This window comes from Numida meleagris, chromosome 7, assembly GCF_002078875.1.
Source record: "Numida meleagris isolate 19003 breed g44 Domestic line chromosome 7, NumMel1.0, whole genome shotgun sequence".
Taxonomy (NCBI): domain Eukaryota; kingdom Metazoa; phylum Chordata; class Aves; order Galliformes; family Numididae; genus Numida; species Numida meleagris.
In genome coordinates this window covers 216,198-234,881 of record NC_034415.1, presented here as the reverse complement: position 1 = coordinate 234,881, position 18,684 = coordinate 216,198, and the positions used below count along the sequence as shown (strand labels likewise).

Below are 18,684 nucleotides of genomic sequence, written 5' to 3'. Positions count from 1 at the left end.
CTAGAGAAGGGAGAAAATGATTAGTCACAGTGACAGAGTGAGCTTTGGGAATTATGTTTCTGTGCATATCATTAAAAGATCAATAAGATGAATATACAGAGACAAATACTATTTACTGTAGAAGAACGAGAGAAAATGAAATGGGCGTGCTTTGGATTATTTAGATTTTGCTCTGTGATCTGTTCCTCTTTTGCGATGGAATTTTGAAGGAGTGCACTAAAGATCGCCTTTGGTGTTCAGTATTTGTTCTCTTCATAGTTCTAGTGCATGTCTATACCTCATGCATAATAGCAGTCAGATGGTTTAGTTTTAAAATCACAGATTTAGCTTCCTATATTGTATTCAAAACATGAAAATGGTTTTCCTATGTAGTCTTTATCAGTCTCACTTCTACATCTCAAAATAAAACTGTTTTTGTTGTGCTTTACTTTGGTTGATTTTAAGAATATAATGAGCCTATTTGACGTATGTGCCTTAGCCTATAGACAAATCAGGAACAGAAAAAAAAGTAATTCCAAACCTATTAACTCTTCATCATGCATTGTATATGGCAGAATAGGTTTCAGTGGTTACTGTCTGGAGGAGAAACTGATAGAGAATATGATATATCCATGGCCAGGATGCAGGCACATTACAGAGATTGAGAGATTTAATATGCTACTTATATCCAGATGTATGTTTTGACTGGTGTTTCCTATGCACCCATGGCTGTGTGCTTACAGAAATACGCAAGACCTGCATGTTGCAAGGCAGACAGGTTATCTTCAGCCTTGCAAACCTGCATACACATTTGCATCTACTATGGCATATAGTTTTAGTAGTCTTTAATGAAAGATAGGAACGGGATATATTTAAGTCCACTAATAGTAACTAGGCTTGCAAACCAAATGCATGAATGTTAATCTGCTAGTAATAGTAACTATAGCTATTACTTTTGGGGAGACTTTATTGGTTAATGCTAGAATACAAGCGTAGCATGTTAATGTGAGAGAATACCTTATGCACATGATAAGAACAGAATACTGTAAAATTAATCAGCACAAAAGGTTTTATTTTGGTTTTTAATGCAGTTTAAATGGTGAAGTTCATTTACTGATCAATAATAAAGTGATTTCACAATATGTCTACTTAAAAATTTTCTGTTTTATTACTACTTGACATTTTTACCTTCGTAGAGGAGTAAGCTGGATGTACCATTGGGCAGATATCTATTGATATTCTCACTACATACAGCATGACTTCAAAGCCATGTTTGTAACAGTACTGCAGATATTGCAGGAATAGCCCAAGTTAATTGGAAAATCTTACTTTTCTATATGAGTTAGCATGTATATTAATTACAGTGTAAAATCCATTTTTCATCTCTGCAGAATGTTATTGTAATGTTTTTTGTTTTCTGTTCACTAGTGCAATATGTGGGAAAAGAGCTCTACCCAGACCCTTCTCCATCCAGGCTGAGGAAGTGAGCTACAGATGGATTCCAAAGGCATCAATTCTCATGGGTCGTTCTTCACTGCGGTGAGTACTGATAGATACTGATAAATGCTGTTTGCCTGGCCAGCTTTAGAGACATGAAAAGGGGAGGGAGATGAATTTTGTGTTACGATACCTTGTCTGGATCGTGCTAGCCTTTGGCTACTCACTTGCAACACAGGCATATTCTGACCACTAAGATTTTATGTTCTTCCTCCTTTCCTCTGTGTACAATCACTATTATAAAGGATGTTGTCCTATCTAAGTTTGAGAGTGTGAACCACAATTTAACTTTTTATCAGAGATCGCTTGTATTCCTTGGATTAAGTTTGTTTGTTTTTCTCTTCTTGCATATTTCTTGCCTGTTTGTTGAAGGATCCATAAGGGGAACTAGATGCTGTGTTGGTGAGGTCTTCAGCTTCCAGAATGGGAATTTATAGGATTTTGTTGGTGCTTTTTTTTTCCTGTTATTATATACATGGCATTATTCCTATAAAGAGATTGGGAAGAGTTACTATTTCTCCTCAGGTCAGCTGAGCTACAATAAATGACCAAATGGTGTACAATAAGAATTAAAGTATTAGTGGAAAAAGAAAAAAAAAGCTGGAAACAGGAAAAATCTTACAGCTGATTACTGAAACTCAGCTCACTATTAACTTCTTCATCTGTAGATATTTTATTGGGTGTCTTTATTTTTATTTGGTATTGTTTTGGTTTCAGAACAGTTTTGTCGAATGTTTTGGTAGATGTGAGCATTGTCTGTGGTGGTACATGAGTAGTATTGGAAATGACAGCTCAGTGATAGATCACGTACCATTTTTGAAGTGGCTTGCAAACCACTGTCTGTGACAGGACAGTCACACAGAAACACTGCCGGTGAGATCATGCTTAAATTTCCAGTCCTCACAGATTCACAGGCCTGACAAAAGATGAGTGGATTCCTTCTGCATCTGGGTCAGTAATAGAACGGCCGTACTGTATAGATATGAAAACATCTACTGTGTAAATAAAATATACAGAAGTAAATATCTACATCTTTTAGAAGCAAAATTACCTTGATGCAGCCATCAGTGGTTAACCAAAGGCAATAGGCAGTGTGTTACTTTTTGAGACTATTTTGCAAACTTACAGAGCCAGTAGACCTTATAATCACAAAAAAAATAGCCTACAAAATTGACTCAGGTACAGACTAAATTCTGAAGCCTTCATAAATGAAATATAAAACTTAAAAAGTCTGAATTTCTTTTTAGTCCCTAATGAGAGCTCATCTTATTAAAAATTAACACCTTTTTATTATACCTAATTTACTTATAAATCTTATTGCCACTCATTATCAACTTTCACAGACATCTCTATCAACCTTATGATTAAATCTATTTTATTGAGGGTAGTCTTTTCCCACTGATTTTAATTTTATCTTAATGACTTTCTTTTTCTCTTTGAAAATCCTTTCAACTTTTGATACTTATTGTTTCATATGTCACTATTTTCATACCTCTAAACTTGACTACTTTTGTGGATACTGTCTGGGTCTTTTTTTTACAGGTATGCTTTGTTTGTTGAGAATTGTATAAACTCCAAACTCCATAAGCAGGAGAGCATCCAGGGATGTTTTTTATGGTTTCCTACCTTCCACAAGACTTTAAATGCAAAGAACAAGAGCTGCTTTTTACATTTTGCTTTCATGTATTTGGTGAGCAAAGGCGGCCTTTGCTGTGACTGCGTAACCACTGAAGGTTAAGTGACAAAGTATTAAATTTGATAATCCTTAGCAGGTAAAATGACCACAGGCAAGCAATAAAGTCCATCTATTCCCTAGAGTTCTAGTGTGCCAGAAAATTATTAGACCTACATGCTAGGAAGATTTCCTATAGAATCTGAAAATGAAGTCATTATTTTACCCGATTATCTGCAGCTTGAAGAAATGATGTTACTCTCTGACCCATCATGTGCACTTGTCGTGGTTTTATGATTTTTGGTTATCGGTATTCCACATCATAACATCACATAGTGCACTGGGAGTTAAAGAGTTAATGCTCCAGTTCTGTGGATTGTGGATAGCTCTGGGTACCTGGTTCTCAAAAGAGAAGAACAACTACGCTTCCCAGAGGACTTTGCTGTTCTGTTACTGTTTTCCAGTCAGAGGGAAAGATAAAAGTTGTTCGCATATCACGAGACCCTCCCTTTTCATCCCGGCAGCATCTCGCTCCCCAGCCGTCTGACTGTCGGCATTAGAGTAAGGCCTACCTTAATTTTGGGCGCACACTCTCATTGTATTGGATTTATTAGCTCAAATTGTAATGTAGTGTGTTATTTTGCATTCCGGTATCTTATTTAGTAAATTAGTTTGTTTCTCCTCCTTTGTTTGTTGCTGCTGTTTTGTTTTTAGGCCCGTCTTCCTACTCTTTTTCCCTTTTCCTTTTCCCAGGGCATGGGCCCGTGGGTCCCTCTGCCCCATTAGTCATGGAACTGGGCCAAACCTGCCCGTAAACCATTGACAGCACTAATAACTGAGAGTACATAAAAAATAAAAAGACAGATCTTCTAATATACGTTGAGTCATTTTGCAAAAAGAATTTATCCTAACTCTACACAGGTTCGTATGGCATACTGTGTCTCAGAATCTCCTAAGACAATTTTTTTCTCATTGTCAGGCATGCAAATGGGTAGGAGCTTCCCTTTTATCCTTTTTATACATCCTGTTCTATTTTGTTATATTCTTAAAAGTGCAAAATAAGATCTATTTATAGTGAGTCAAACACCATATCTTCTAACAGAAAAGGTTGTTGCGGTGGTACAGAACAAAATTATCTCAGTATATCTCAGTGCATTTGGATTTACTGAATGGAGGATAAATGAGGAATTTGCCCCATTGAGTGTATTTGCAGGAATATGGATCACTACTATTGGCAAGACAAAATCCCAGTAAAGAGAAATATATTGGATTTTTTCCATTGGTGTGTGTTCCAAGAAAGTAATGACAGTTGTTCCACTAAGAGCTACAAGAAAAAATAAAGCATAGTTGGGATTGTGTTTGTGAATGAATTAAGGAAACATCAAAATGTGCTCTTCTTAATTTATTTTAATAAATGCTTGTTTAATGATATTTTTGTCTTAATTTTCTGTGGATTTGTTTAGTCTTAGGAGCACTTTAGGTAAGTATTTTTAAGAATAGGTAGATATTTAGCATATGTATTTGTTTAAGCAGTCTCCAGAATATTGGAACTTGGAAATGTTGACAGCATTTTTTATCCACTAATGGTTTGTTTTAGCATCTGTGTGCTCCAATCTCCTGTCAGTAATGACAAATGGTACAGTTTCTTGTTTCTTTAATTTTGTACTACTTTTTTTTTTTTTTTTCCTGTAGAGAGCTAGCTATAGAGAACTGTTTTAAGGAAAACGCTGTATTATGTAGTCTTTCACTCACACTGCTCCCATGGCATGATATTGTTCCTTTATGCTCTGTTGTTATTGTGCCAACTTGCATGGGATAATAATCATATAATAATTGTAACACAAGTTTTCTATAAAAAGTCTTCAAACCTTGAAGTACTGATTGTATGTTATTTGGAGAAATAGTTTTAATATTTGCATCTCAGCTTGCACGAGCAATATCACATTATTTGAAATTGAGTTCTCCTATGGCAATTCCCTCAGGCAAGGACTCCACAGCTTCAGAATGTTTTGTCCCACTTGGCACAGGTACATTTTGCTGCAGGAGCTGGCCAAATGTGAAATAATGGGAGGTGGTTTTGTTCTGTCTCTGAAAGTTTCCTCAGTTCGCCCCCTAGATCCTGCCTCTGCAGACAGCAGGGGCAGTCTTGAGCCTATGGATTCCCTCGTTTAAATAAAAATGAGATGACTAGATATCTTTCCTACCTATGTGACAAGAGAGGATATATTTCTATTACCATTTTCACTTGAAAATGAAGTAAAATTCAAATGTTTGGAATTTAACAAACATCCTGCTTAGCATACTTATGATTTGCTGACCTGTGGGCCATTGGTGTCTAGACTGTTGCAGGTGCCCCTGGCTGCAAGCTGACAATTATCCCTAGTGGCCACTGCCATTTAAGCTGTAGACCTCTTTAAGAGTTGCCTCTCTTTCTCTCTCTCTCTCTTCTCTCTCTCTCTCTCTTCCTTTCTCCTTCATCTTTTTTTTACCCTTAATAATGGAATTTTGTTACTGTTTTGAGAGGAACTAAAATAGTTCTATTCCCTCTGCTTTTTAGGTAAGTGCTTTCTACTTAATAATTCCATTTCTCTTTGGATGAATCTTTAATTCAAATTAAGATTTAGACAATTTCCTGCTAGGTTTCTAGAACAGTATTTCTCACCAATGTGAGTAAAATAAAGTAGAACTCACACTATTTTGTTTTCTAGAGAAATAATCTTTTCTGTAGTGAATTCTGAGTTTATGCAAGAGGAAATCTGAATAGGACAATGCTTAAATACTGCAGACTTAAAAGCACTATGGGTTTATAGCTCCCTGTATTCTGATGCTCTTCAACACCAATGATCTTGAACTGAGAGCTGTGGTTGCCAGCAAACATACAGTTAGGTCACTGTGTCAGGTTACTTTGATTGATTGGATATAATGCCACCAGTTAGCTCTCAAGGCCATGCAAGCTCAGTAATAACAAACTGAAACATTTTATACATGGTTTCTAATTGTCTCAAAAAAACATGCACTTGCACTGCAAGATTTGCAAATCATATTCTACTGAGACTGCATGTTAAAAATATTTAAAATACTGCTCAAGTATATGAAGATTTTTTAAGCAAAATGAGATGTCATAATTTAAGCATCTTATTCTGAGGCAATTATGTGATTCTTAATTTGATAATGGCATACTGTCTATGCAGTATGTCTCACGGTCACGTAAAAAAATGAAAACTTAGTTGTATTCATAATAAAGATGTGACATTGACATTAAATAAGTTCACCATGATGTTCTAATCATGTAATTGGCATTTATTGAGAAACGTAATTCTCTAGAATGGCTTGATTGCATTCATTGTCACCAATTAGAGCCTTCTTAATGTTTTTATCAGCCTGATTCAGAATGCTAAATCAGAGCGCAGATGCTTGAATTTACTCCTAAATCGGGCTGCAGTCCATTTTTTTCATAGTTTAAATATTTTTGAACTTAAGTACAGTCTTGAGCCTTGTTGTGAAAACCTTTTGCCTCCTGAAGTTATCTCTGTGTCAGCAAAACTAGACAAGCTTGTTCATACAATTAAAATAAACTAATCTGAAGCTAGTTTCCTTGAAGTACTGTGATTCTCAAGTCATCCAGGTTGGTTTGTCTAGGAATTGCTTTAATGCCCTGCATATATACCCAGAGATGGCACCTGCTTCTCAGTTTGCCAGTTCAAGTGTTGGCTAATGACTCCTCGTGCCCGTAAAAAAAACTTCACAGTGGAATTTTAAATTAAATGTTAATAGGTAAGAGAAAATTCCTCCCAGTGGCTATAAAAAGGATAATGAAAATAAAAGCTTTACTGTGGACAACGTAAATCTGACTGAAAAGTTTCCTGTTCTTCCAATAAGAGCATCTCTTTACTGCCAGCTAAATATCCATTTACCCTCTGAACTTTGAAGTAGATTATCATTTACCCTTTGAGACATCCCTGATGAACACCAGCTATTTTGTAATACTGTAGAATGACATTTATCAAGCAGTTATAAATTATTAGTTGTCCTTCTGGTTGTTGGAAAAGGAAGGGTAATGGTCTAGTGTCTATCTGGTGCTGGAAAACTTTTGGACAAAAGGATCAATTGCACTTCTAAAAACCAACAGCAGCACAACTACATGAGTGACTTTACATAAATCATGCGTGGGTCATAAGAATCCAAAAGCATGTTAAACCTATCAGCACTGGCAGAAAGATAAAGGGTTCCTTCGTTTATTAGTGGTATGTTTCTAGTAATGAAATCAGCAAAGGCAGGTGAAGGGGAAGATAACTCATGTGTACAAGAATGGAAAGAACATCAGCTCAGCCCATGCTATAGCTATGGATAATACCAGGAAAGCTGAAGCAGGAACTTTTGTTGTTGCGGTTTTCCCTAAAACAATGGTCACGACCCCAAGCCTGCCAGGGTTCGAAAAGTATTTGGACAACACTCTGGTACACACAGTTTAAAGTTGGGGTATTCCTGTGGGGAGCCAGGAATTGGGCTCACTGATCCCGGTGAGTCCTTTCTAACTCAGGGTATGCTATGATTCTATGATATGAAATGATAAAAGATAAAAATTCAGTACTTTTTCTCAGGAAGAATGCTGCTGTTTTCAGTACACTCTACAGTGTTAACTCTGTTCTGCTGCTTTTTTATTTTACTTCATTCTTTTTTGCATCAATTAGTGTTTTAATAGAAACATCTTGTGAAATAAAATATTCAGGTTGATTCCTTCCCTTTTTGTGTAAAAGAGGGTAGTATAGACAGATGATGAGTCACAGAGCTGCACCTACTTATGTCATACAGTAATATCAGAAGCAAACATTTTTGATCTTTTCTTTCTTTCCAATCTTTTCTCAGATTCTCTTGGTTACAGGTTTTCAAGCCTTTGAACATTGATTCACATCTGGTTTCTAGAGCATAATTTATGAAAATCAAAGACGGGAAGATCTACAATGGCTTTCACTGAAATCCTGGCACTTATTGAAAAGTCTGACTTTACAGTTCATAAATGCATGGGGAGTTTTAGTCAGGATTTCACGTTATTAGGGAACGTTCTGCTTCAGATTAAAAAGAAAAAAAAAACAAACAAAACAAATTATGTGCCCTAGTACTAAAATAGGAGGAGCATTCAGTTAAAAAGAATATAAACATCCAAAACAAGCATAAGAATTTACCCTTTTGTTTTTGCATAGGTGATTATACACTCCCTGGGAGCTTATTCATTAAAATAGTAATAGCCATCATTTACTCTCTTTCCACAGTTAGAGCAAAGTGACCGTGCAAAAATGAACTGCCAAAGTGATAGTCCAGCTGTTTCTTTCTGCTTTTTCCTTCAACACTGCAAAATTCATAGCTACATTAAACAGTAGGAAGATATTTGGAAAGATAGGATTGTTTCTTGGGGATAGAGGGAAGCATGGGTAAAGCTGTAAATGAGTAACTTTTTAAGACTGGGGTCCTAGCATGGTTCAGCAAATAGAATATTTGCCATTGCTGATGCGTACCGGGCCTTCTTTCACCATGGCAGAGCAGGGCACTGGGAGATGTCTGTGCTGGTGCTGGCCAGGGCTGGTTTTCCTGTGACCTCCCCAGCTGCACCTTCAGCACTGTGAGCACCAGGCTGGGAAAGGGCCTGTGACCCTGCAGTAGGGAAGAGAGAGTGGGCAGTGACTCAGAGAGTGAGGATGACACCAGAGTAGGGTGTAGACACTAGGACGATTTCATAAAACAATTTTACTTTTATTACTAATGAGACTTTACTGTATTTGCTAATTAAACTGTTGGACTGTTAAAAAAAAAAAAAGATTGAATTAACAGTAAATTCTTTGCTCCTTGTGCACCTTGTCTTGCCCTTTGACTAGAACAAGGCTTTGAATGTAATACCAAGTGGGGCAATAGGAGCTGGAAATTAGGTATGCTACACACATAGGAGCTGCTAACTGTGATGGTCAGATTTAAACGCTAGAATAAAAAGGTTGAAGAGTTTAGGTAAAAGATGGACAGTAGGAAGCATATTGGATTAAATGGTTTGGGGGGGAATGTGACATTAAAATACAAACTGAGACAAAGACTTTTTCTGCCAACAAAACATGATTTACAAATTTGAGGAATTGTTTTCTTTCTTTGAAATCCTTCCTGGGATCGGAGAGATTAAGAAGTGATGCAGGACCTGAAGGTTAAGATAGTTAATGGGAATCAGCTGTACTTCCTGGGTACAACACATGGCTGGGTATAGCCATGGTAGTAGGTAGCGCAGGATTTTAACTAAGGGTTGGTATAAGAGGAGAGAAGAGAGGTGAGAAAAATGGAGCAGGCCCTGGCCCGTCGCAAGCAGCACAGCTCCAAGTAGCTGTGCTTTCATGGACAAGAAGTGTAGCCTATCAATATGAAATAAATATGGGGAATCTTTATTTATGAAAGTTAGCTTTTTTAGAAAAAAATAACGTATGTGCTGTTTGAGTCTGTCCCCAGTTGATGCCCGTAGGGGGCACCTTTTAGTCCTGAGTTAATGTTTCCGTACACAAGCAGGAAAAGAAGCTGGGCTACATGCAGGTTGATCAAAGGTTTCAGGCCTTTTTCAAAACCAACTTCGTGGTTAATCTGTGTATACTGTGGGCTGTATGTAAAAAGTTGATCTTTTTAAATCTAAGCTGTTATTTTTCTAACTATCTGACAACCCACATAAATTCACAACTGCTTTTATGGTGCTTTTCCATTATTTTTTGTTGCTTGCTAATTACTTCTCTTGCCCAATTTCATTTGCAGTTTGAATAAATAAACTGTTTGGTTCTGCCTTCGGGTTATTGTAGGAATAGTCAATATGCAGCTGTAATAAAATCATAAATTTCTTTGAACAGGCAATTTTGAACATATCCTTCCACAGGGTTTTTAAAGCTCAATTATTGTAGAAGCAACTTGCTTAGGAGCTGGAAAGTTTTAGTGCTAATTTCTGAAGTTTGGAAGAATTTAAATCATACGTAGCTCTATATATTGCACAAGTAGTTTAAACATTTGCCTGGAAAGTTAGATAAAAATGTGTATACTAGAATGCAGAACACTGAAAAATTTTATCCCTTTTTAATCTAAATTCAGAGAAGTTTTAGACTGCAATCAATACACTGGGAAGAATCATTTGTAACAGAACTACAGGTTACATATTTGCTGTGTTATTAGCATGATTTCACCATTCTTACCCTGGGTAAGATTTTGCGAAATAAATATTTGCAACCTCTTCCATGATGCTATTTCGAATTAATGTTACTGTAGCTGATCATATGAAATGGCGTTTTGCCTTGCTTGCCTTCATGTTACATGAAATTATTATTTGGGTAGAATTTTGTCTCATACCTAAAAATCTTTCAAGAAAGGGAGAACCATTAACTTCTGCTTAAGTGTCTTGGAACTGCACATTCACATTAAAGACAGGAGGGCTTTCTAAAAATAGGGCTCGTTTTCCCACTTCTGCCAGTGTGGCAACAGTTAGTTGCTACAGGGTATAGGGACAGCGAAGGGAGCACAATTGTGGCCCACTGACTTCACTTTCATTGTTTTTCTGTTAGCATACATAAAATAGCTTTGTTTCCTGCATGGGTTCAGTTACATGGCATTTACAATGGTCTCCTTGGACGCTTTTCCATTTGTAGCTAGATATTTATTATTCTTCATATACTCACTAATGACAGCCTGAGTGTTGTAGACTTTGGTGGTCTTTGCTAGGGCAGCCCAGCAAACTCATGACTGACTCTGAAGCATATATATCCTGTTTTCTCAAATATTTATTTCCCTCTTCATATCCCTCAAGGCTTTGTAATTGGATAATAGAAAAGAAAATGGCAGTTCCAAGTAGCTTTGCATGTATAAGCTTGAAAATAATAAGGCATTAATTTCATTTTGTCTTGTATTTATATCAACACAAACTGATTTGCATTTGTAACACAGTATGGTGGGCATAGATTAGCCATGATCTGGTACATCAAAGCACCAAGAGGGATCGTTACCAGCACTACAATACTAAAAATTGCTTAGGTATTTCTAAATAGGCACAGAGATAATTGCTTTTAGCTGCCACATAGCTATTTAATATTCTTTAAAGGTCAGCTGCTTAAGCTGTATCTATTACTGCATTGTGCAAAGGCAGTTTGTAGGAGCTGTGAATAACAGAAATGTATGAAAGACTTTATAATATATAATTGTTAATGGGCCACTAGTGGCTACTGCCTCAGGAATAAAAATCAGGATATCTCATGAAGAGTAATACACATCTGGTCGATGTTCTGCTGATGTAATGTGACCTTGATCTCTGGACTAGAAAAAGAGATCAAGGTGGCAAAGAAATTAATTCAGCTTGGTTATCGTATGTTAGTAGCAATGGATGAGGTAATTTGTCAGGCCACAGCTAAGCTTGCTGACTAAAATTTCCTTTCCTCTTTCTCTTTCCATAAAGTAATGGAGGGCCAGGAGGATCTTTAGCTTATAATCATTGTTGTGTGCTGCTTGCATAATATATGAGCCTTGGGAATAGTCCAGTTATGTACTTTCATACCTGCCATAAGTACTATATTTTGGCAAATGCTGAATTAATGGATGTTTAATCAGTTGGGAGGTTTTTTTGAGGTCAGGGTCACATCTAAACCTTGTATTAGCTAGAAAAAACTTTTCTTTTTTTGGCTCTTTACTTTAAGGCAAATACTTAAATGCGTATTTCTCGTACTCCAGCAGCAGGTTTGTCAAACAGCTTGTCTCCTACAGTATGTTGGGCCAAAACCTGTGAAGGTTGAAAGCTTGAACTTGTGAACTCAGTGACTGATGCTGTGGTCTGCAGTACTGTATGAGTACACAACCTTAGAATTCAGCAAGGATGTATGTATATCAGTGTTTTAAATCTCTGTGAGGTTAAGAAGAGAAGCAGGAAGATGTATAGCTTCATAGCATGCTTGTAAATTTTATACACAAATAACTTCGCAGATGCTGTTACATGCATCTTGAGACTGCAAATCCTTGTTGGTTGTCCATGTGATCACAAAACTTAGTATTTATCCCAATTAATCTGTGTCAACATGTATCCTGACTAGTGTTTCGTGAAGAGACTACTACCTAGGCACTGGAGGATGCAGCTGAATTTCTGCCTTTGTTTGCTCTATTACACCATGTAATAGTTTATTGACAGCAAAAGTGGCACTACTTTGCTTAACTGTTGTCACATACAGGATATTCCGGGTCCTCAAAGAGTGCTTTCCTTCCCTTCTTTCCAGACAGCAATTTTAATAATAAAAGACCGAGGACAAACAGACAACTGACAAAGATTCGGTTCATCCTAAGGTGCATTGTATATCTGTTCCATCAATGCATTATGAAGTATCAAAAATGCAAAGGATAAAAAATGCATAGCATACGGGAGGTGGGCCAGGTTACTGGAATAGTATGACTCAGAATGGGAAGGTCACTGGTGTAACTAGCAGCTCAAGCAAATGAGCTCTAGTAGATCTGGTTGGAGCAGTTAAAGAAGTTACTGCCCTTACCTGTCCATCCTTTGCTTTCTCGCTTTCCCCTTAGGGAAACTGGTAGAAATAAATACTTGCTTCCATGCCACCTGCAGCCCAGTTCAATTCTAAATATTATTGCAAAACTGTTTAAATTGGTCTTTTGAGCTATAAACTAAGGTGTAGGCTAAAGGATAGGATTTTGTTCTCAGGAAATGTAAGCTACAAAGTTCAGCACACTAACAGTGGCAACTGCTGGAGCTGTGCAATGCTTACAGTGATGTCATATCAATATGTAGTTGTCTAGATGCTACATGATATGACTGCTAGTAGTGAAAATCCACGTGTGAAGAAATGAGAATAATGGGAAAATGGTATGAATACAGTTTGAATTTTATAGAGAACAAGCCTTATCATACAGCATTCTGGGAAGAAAAAGACAGACATTGTAGAGAAATCAGTTTCTGTTAAGTACTATCAAATGTGTGTAAAACAACATTGTGGATTATAATTATGGATTAAAAGTATCCATATTCAGTGGATTAAAACTACTGATAATCTCTGGAAACGGTTCTAAAAGGTGATTGCCACAGTATAAATGTTTCCAGCCTGATAGGACAGGTAAGTATTGTTCAATATTGCAATAGTTTCTGTTGTGATCTAAAAGAAAATAGCACTTGTAAAAATTACACATGCTGGTTATAATTCATAGATTAGTAAATAGCTAAAATTGCCACCTTATCTCCTTCCAAAAATGTGTGGCAGAAAGTATCACGTGTACACAACAGATACCCTATCTCCTAATTTTTTTTGCTACATATCCTCTTTAAAAGCTGTCAGAATGGTGCATGAGTCCGTAGGTGTAATGAATATAGGGAGTGCTGGATCAAGAAAAGAACAATGGCTCATAAAGAAGAGGTTTGAAACCATAGCTAGCTTCAGAATTGTTTTGGATTTGAGCATGACACAGGGAATGACCTATGCTCTGTTCAAACACAAGTCTAGATCCACTGAAGTAACCTTTACTTGATGTCCAGCTTCCCAGTGAGTTGTAAGTACTATCTGAGGTTTTTACATTCAATACAAATGTGGCTCTACGAGCTGTCACTGACAATGGCTTTTGACACAGTCGCACTGAACTGGCATGAACTTACTAAGAATTATGATGGAATAATATCATACTACTGGATGTTGAGGTTCATCTTGATGATTAACAGCGGTTAGGATAATAATAACATTCAGGGTTTGATTCACTCTTCATTAATGAGAAAGTCAGTTAAGTATTTCTCTGGTACGCTAAATTACCTGAAGCATGACACTCCATTTTATATTAGAAATACTCTTCTCCAGGACTGAGTACTCATTAATAGATGTGAAACATCTAGTCTTTCAAATGCAGTAGTGTTTGTCAAATGTAGAGTAAACGGAATAACCAAACATTGTAACCAATCTAAGCTGTTAAAATGCAATCTATAGTAAAAACTTCAGACAATAATTTATTTTTTCAAAACTTATAGTTTCTTTAGTGAAACTGACAATTATAACTGTGTGAGTAGAGTTATTTGTCTGGATCAGTTTGTGCAGAACTGAAGAAAGTAAATTTTGGATAAAGACAGGAGAAAAAATTGTCATCAGTTCTCGAAACTCTACTCAGTTCAGTGACACTGCACCTTTTAACTTGAACATTATTCCTTAAAAGCCTCTTTTCATAGGTCCTTCCATCCTTGGGAAACACTGACTGGCCTTTTAGAAACATTAAATTGTTCAAACAAACAAAAAGCAATAAAGCCATGGAAACAGTATCTCTTTTTAAAAAGAAATTCTAATTTCACCTCATATTATGGTACTTGGTCAGTTAGTTTATTAAAATACTCTTTTTGTTGAGTTTAATTAAGGCAGCTCACTTTATTAACATTGTTGGTTTTTTGTAATGGCTCCATGAAACAATTTCTTCCACTCTTATCTTTGCCTGTATGACCTATCCTGTTACGGACTACTAGAACTTAAAACCAAGCATTGGCACTCGGCATTTATTTTATTAATAGCCCTAGATTTAGTTTTCTCTAAACTTGAAGGCTTTCCTGTGTCATTCTTTCCCTTAGTGATTAATACAAGAGTTGATTCACCTTCCCACAGGAACATTTTCATTCCTGACAGACTTTGACATTTAAAGTGTAAGTCTTCTAGCAACAGCATAGGACAAAAAGCTCTAGGAGACAGACTTTTTTTTTTAAATATTAAAAGATGGTGTCACTGAAAGTTTAAAATGGGAAAATTGATCCTACTTGTGAACTGTGACTAACCCAAGTGGAGGCAGTTTTTCCAGGAGTTGGACTTGAAAATTATTTTGTAATTTAACACTCTCAGGTGTCACTGTTAGATAAAGAATCCTATTCAGCATGCTATAGCATGTCCCTTGCCAGCGTGAAAACCTGAGCCTGATGTAATTCTGATAGGTTAAAGTTCCCGTGCAGAAGTCTGATTCTAATTTTTTTCCCCCTTTAGCTACAAGGTTTAGTAATAATTTAAGATTTTACATCTTCTACCTTAGAGGCATATACATTTAAAAATAGTGAAGTCAGGTATAAACTCATTTACAGGTAAAAGTTTAAAGCCCTCTGGTTCTGGTAGAAGTTTTTTTTTTTTTCTTTCAAAGCAACGTAGCTGGCAATATAAAAATTAGGATATGTTTTAGAGATTTCTGAAATTACATGTTCCCTTCCTGTCTACTTCTAAAGGAAGAAAAAAAGCCTAAGTGCATCCATTTAGTTCCTGGGGAAGCCCATTATATTATCTGCGACTGACAGGATCCAGGAAGATGTTGACAGGTGTAAACTTCCTTTGTGCCATCCTAGTAGCAGGACACAAAAACATTTAGCATGGTTAAGAATCAATGCATTTGCGTTGTCCTCCTTTGTTGAAGTAACTCCTGCAGAACCGATTCACTGTCCCTGATAAGCAGTGGAGGGAAACAGAAGAAAGAAATTAGAAAATTCCTTTAAGTCAAAGGGAGTGCTGCAATTTCCGCAATTACATGTTCCTACTGAAGAGCTGATGGTTAAAATGGTGAAGCGTCCCAGCAGTCTTCTTTGTAGGAGAGAGATGCTAGCACGTCGAGAGGAGCAATGCTTACAACCTCAGTATCTCACCACTTTGTGTTCACAGAGACCTAAGTACCATTGCCACAGGTGCATCTGGTCAAGGGCCAGAAGGACAGTCTTATGTTTTACTGAAAGGGACTAATTCAACGTCAAAATGAGAGATGGCAAAATTTGGAATAAAGATAAACCTTCTATAAAACAAGAGAGTTATAATAGCTTGCTGTGTCTATACATGTTTTTCTCAGTTTTGTTCTCTTCCTCTTTTATGTCTTTTAGCGAATCTTTTATAGTAGCTGTGTTTTCCTTCAGGCTGTTTCTTTCTGTAATTTTCAATTTTCTTTAATTGTTTCCATTTTTTCATCTGAAACACTCTTTCAATCTTTAAGACATCTTCTTCTTTTCCTAATTCAGCTTTACTTTACCAATCCACCTATTTAGATTTTTGTAAGGATACTCCTCTCTTTGGCATTCGTGTGCCATTCCCCAGCACTGAACACAATATCCCCTCCTGACAAGAAAGGCTTTTAAATTATTGGTGATTTTATTATATTTATTATTTAGGCAAGTATAAAAAAAAGAGAGTACCACTGTGATTATGGTTATTTCAGGAAATCTAAATTAATCTTGGCTTTTGAATTAGCTTCCTAGCCCAGCACTTAGCCTTCTCTATTTAGCAAGTAGACGGACTTGTTTTTCTGTGGGATTCCATGGAAAGGGACGTCTTTATTCCTACATCAAAGACTTCTCAGTATGGCAGATCAAGAAATAATTTAGTCCTTCAATTCCATCTTCATTATGTGTTTGTTTACGTATATCTGCGCTCTCTTCTGCCTGTTTTGTCTTTCTCCTTGTCTTTATATTTTATGGGTGTGGAGTATGGAACTTTATTCTGCACAGTGCTGATGCGTCAATGGGTAGAAAAATAAAAATAGAAAGTAGTTCTAGATTTATAACATCACACCTGTGAGTCGACTTGGTACGCTATCTCAAAGGGCAATTGCTAGGAAACTGTAGTAAATGATTAAAATTAAAGTTTTATCTAATTGTTTATGTTGATAATAATTACTAAATGATAAGAAAAAGTGTTCCTGAAATGTAAAAAAAAAAAATTTAAAAAAAAAATTCAAAAAAGATTGTTCATATACAAATCCTCCAAACAATATAGTTATACAATAACTGGAAGACAGCCAGGGCACATATCAGGCAGTGATATGTGCTGTATAGATGTACTAAAAATTATGGTCCCTGCATGGATTTGCAAGCTGAAATCTGGCATAAAATCTTGTGAGACAGAGAAGAAGGTGGCTGGGACTGAAAGACATGTTAGTGGTGGCAATTGGATATGTTCAGTTCTTGGCTGTCCAGCAGCAGTTGTAATTCTCTCCTTGGTGAATCAGATTTCTGTTCCTATTGTCAAATAAGTGAGTTTTGTGCAGTGACACAAAAAAAGATAGAATGAATAAAGTCTCCTTCTTTGTAAAGCTATAAACTATTGGGTATAAGGGAATACTGAAGATATTTCTCAGAGAATTTGAAAAGTACAGATCATGCATCTTTAGTATCGCTTCATTCAGAGTTGCTCTGGAAACAGCACAATAGGTGAAAAGGAGATCAGCATTGAGAGATATCGTAATCAGGACCAGAAACATTTATTTCATGCAGTAGAAAACAAAGATTGAGGAGTATAGAGGGATATATAAACTGTGTTTTATAAGCATGCAGGAAGATAATCTGTAGAATAGTATCTATAGTAGGTTTTGAAGCACAAGATGTCACGACCACAGATGAGGAGATAACAGTGATACCAGTTCGAGAAGAGAAGTGGGGGATATGTTAGTCTGGGGTGTGTGGAATTGTTAACTCCAGAAGTCTTTGCAGGAAGAAGACTTACGATTTTTATTTAGCCTATTTTTCTATGTGAAAAACAACAAAATGTTAAAGCTAAAGTTAAAATTAGAAATAGAAGCAGCAGAAAGCCAGTGATGATTTGACTATAATATTTCATGGAGGGAGCTGCAAGGATACAGAACAATAATTGACAGAAAAAAGTCAATAAACATAAGTTGAGAGTAGTCTAGATGCCACCCTACAGCTGTATTTATGTATATAATTGTTATTGAGCCACACTCTGATGATGGAGTAGCATTCAGATAAAATTAGCCAGCAGTTGTAGTGATAGACTGGTATAGACCAGAATTTGCAATATGGATATATTCCTTGGTGTAATATTTCTTCCAAAAAAAACACAACCCCATAGAGGTAATACAGTTATATAGATACAAATATTTCATTTCATACCAATATTTTTAGTAAAAAACATATATTTATGCTTCTGAAATCTCCTTCTGCTTTGGGCAAATTAAATTTCTTTCTTATCTCCTTCATCTGTAACATATGTAAGTAATGTTAAGGATGTCTGTGCATGATAAAATTTTCAATATGATTCGCTAATGGGTCTATGTGTATAAGCTCAGAAATCAGCATATAGATTTTCTCATTTTACTTCTTTTCCTCTTTGCTGCTTGTCAGCTGTTTTCTAGATTGATTTCACTGTGAACAGCTAGAAGTTCTAACCTAATATGAAGTGAATGCTGCAGGGCTAATCACTACAAACCAAAGTCGTAGTCTAAACTTCTGACAGTGCAGGCGTCTCCCCCTCCTCATGTCCTCATTGTCCTTCAGTAATTCACTGGGGTTTTAATCCAACCCTCAAGTCCAACCGTAGAAGTACAAAACCATAAACTTTTATGAAATATTTCAAAAATAGCATAAACATAATTTAACATACCACACACATTGTTTTTTAGTAGAATATAAACCAAACAGAATTTATTCTACTGTAACATAAACATATTAGTGTAGTATTACATGGGGATTGTATTCCTTGGGCAAAACTACTGTTATGTAATGCAAGCCTAGAGCATAATGTCTAACCTGATACAGTTCA

At 36.3% G+C, this 18,684-nt stretch overlaps 1 long non-coding RNA gene across 6 annotated transcripts in view; it reads left to right on the top strand.

Moving 5' to 3' along the window:
• The window catches only part of LOC110402741, a 197,970-nt gene continuing 180,699 nt past the window's right edge, over positions 1,414–18,684 (top strand). For all 6 annotated transcript variants that reach the window (XR_002441276.1, XR_002441279.1, XR_002441278.1 and 3 more), the window contains exon 1: positions 1,414–1,518. This is a non-coding gene — a long non-coding RNA (uncharacterized LOC110402741). The remainder of the gene's footprint in view (positions 1,519–18,684) is intronic.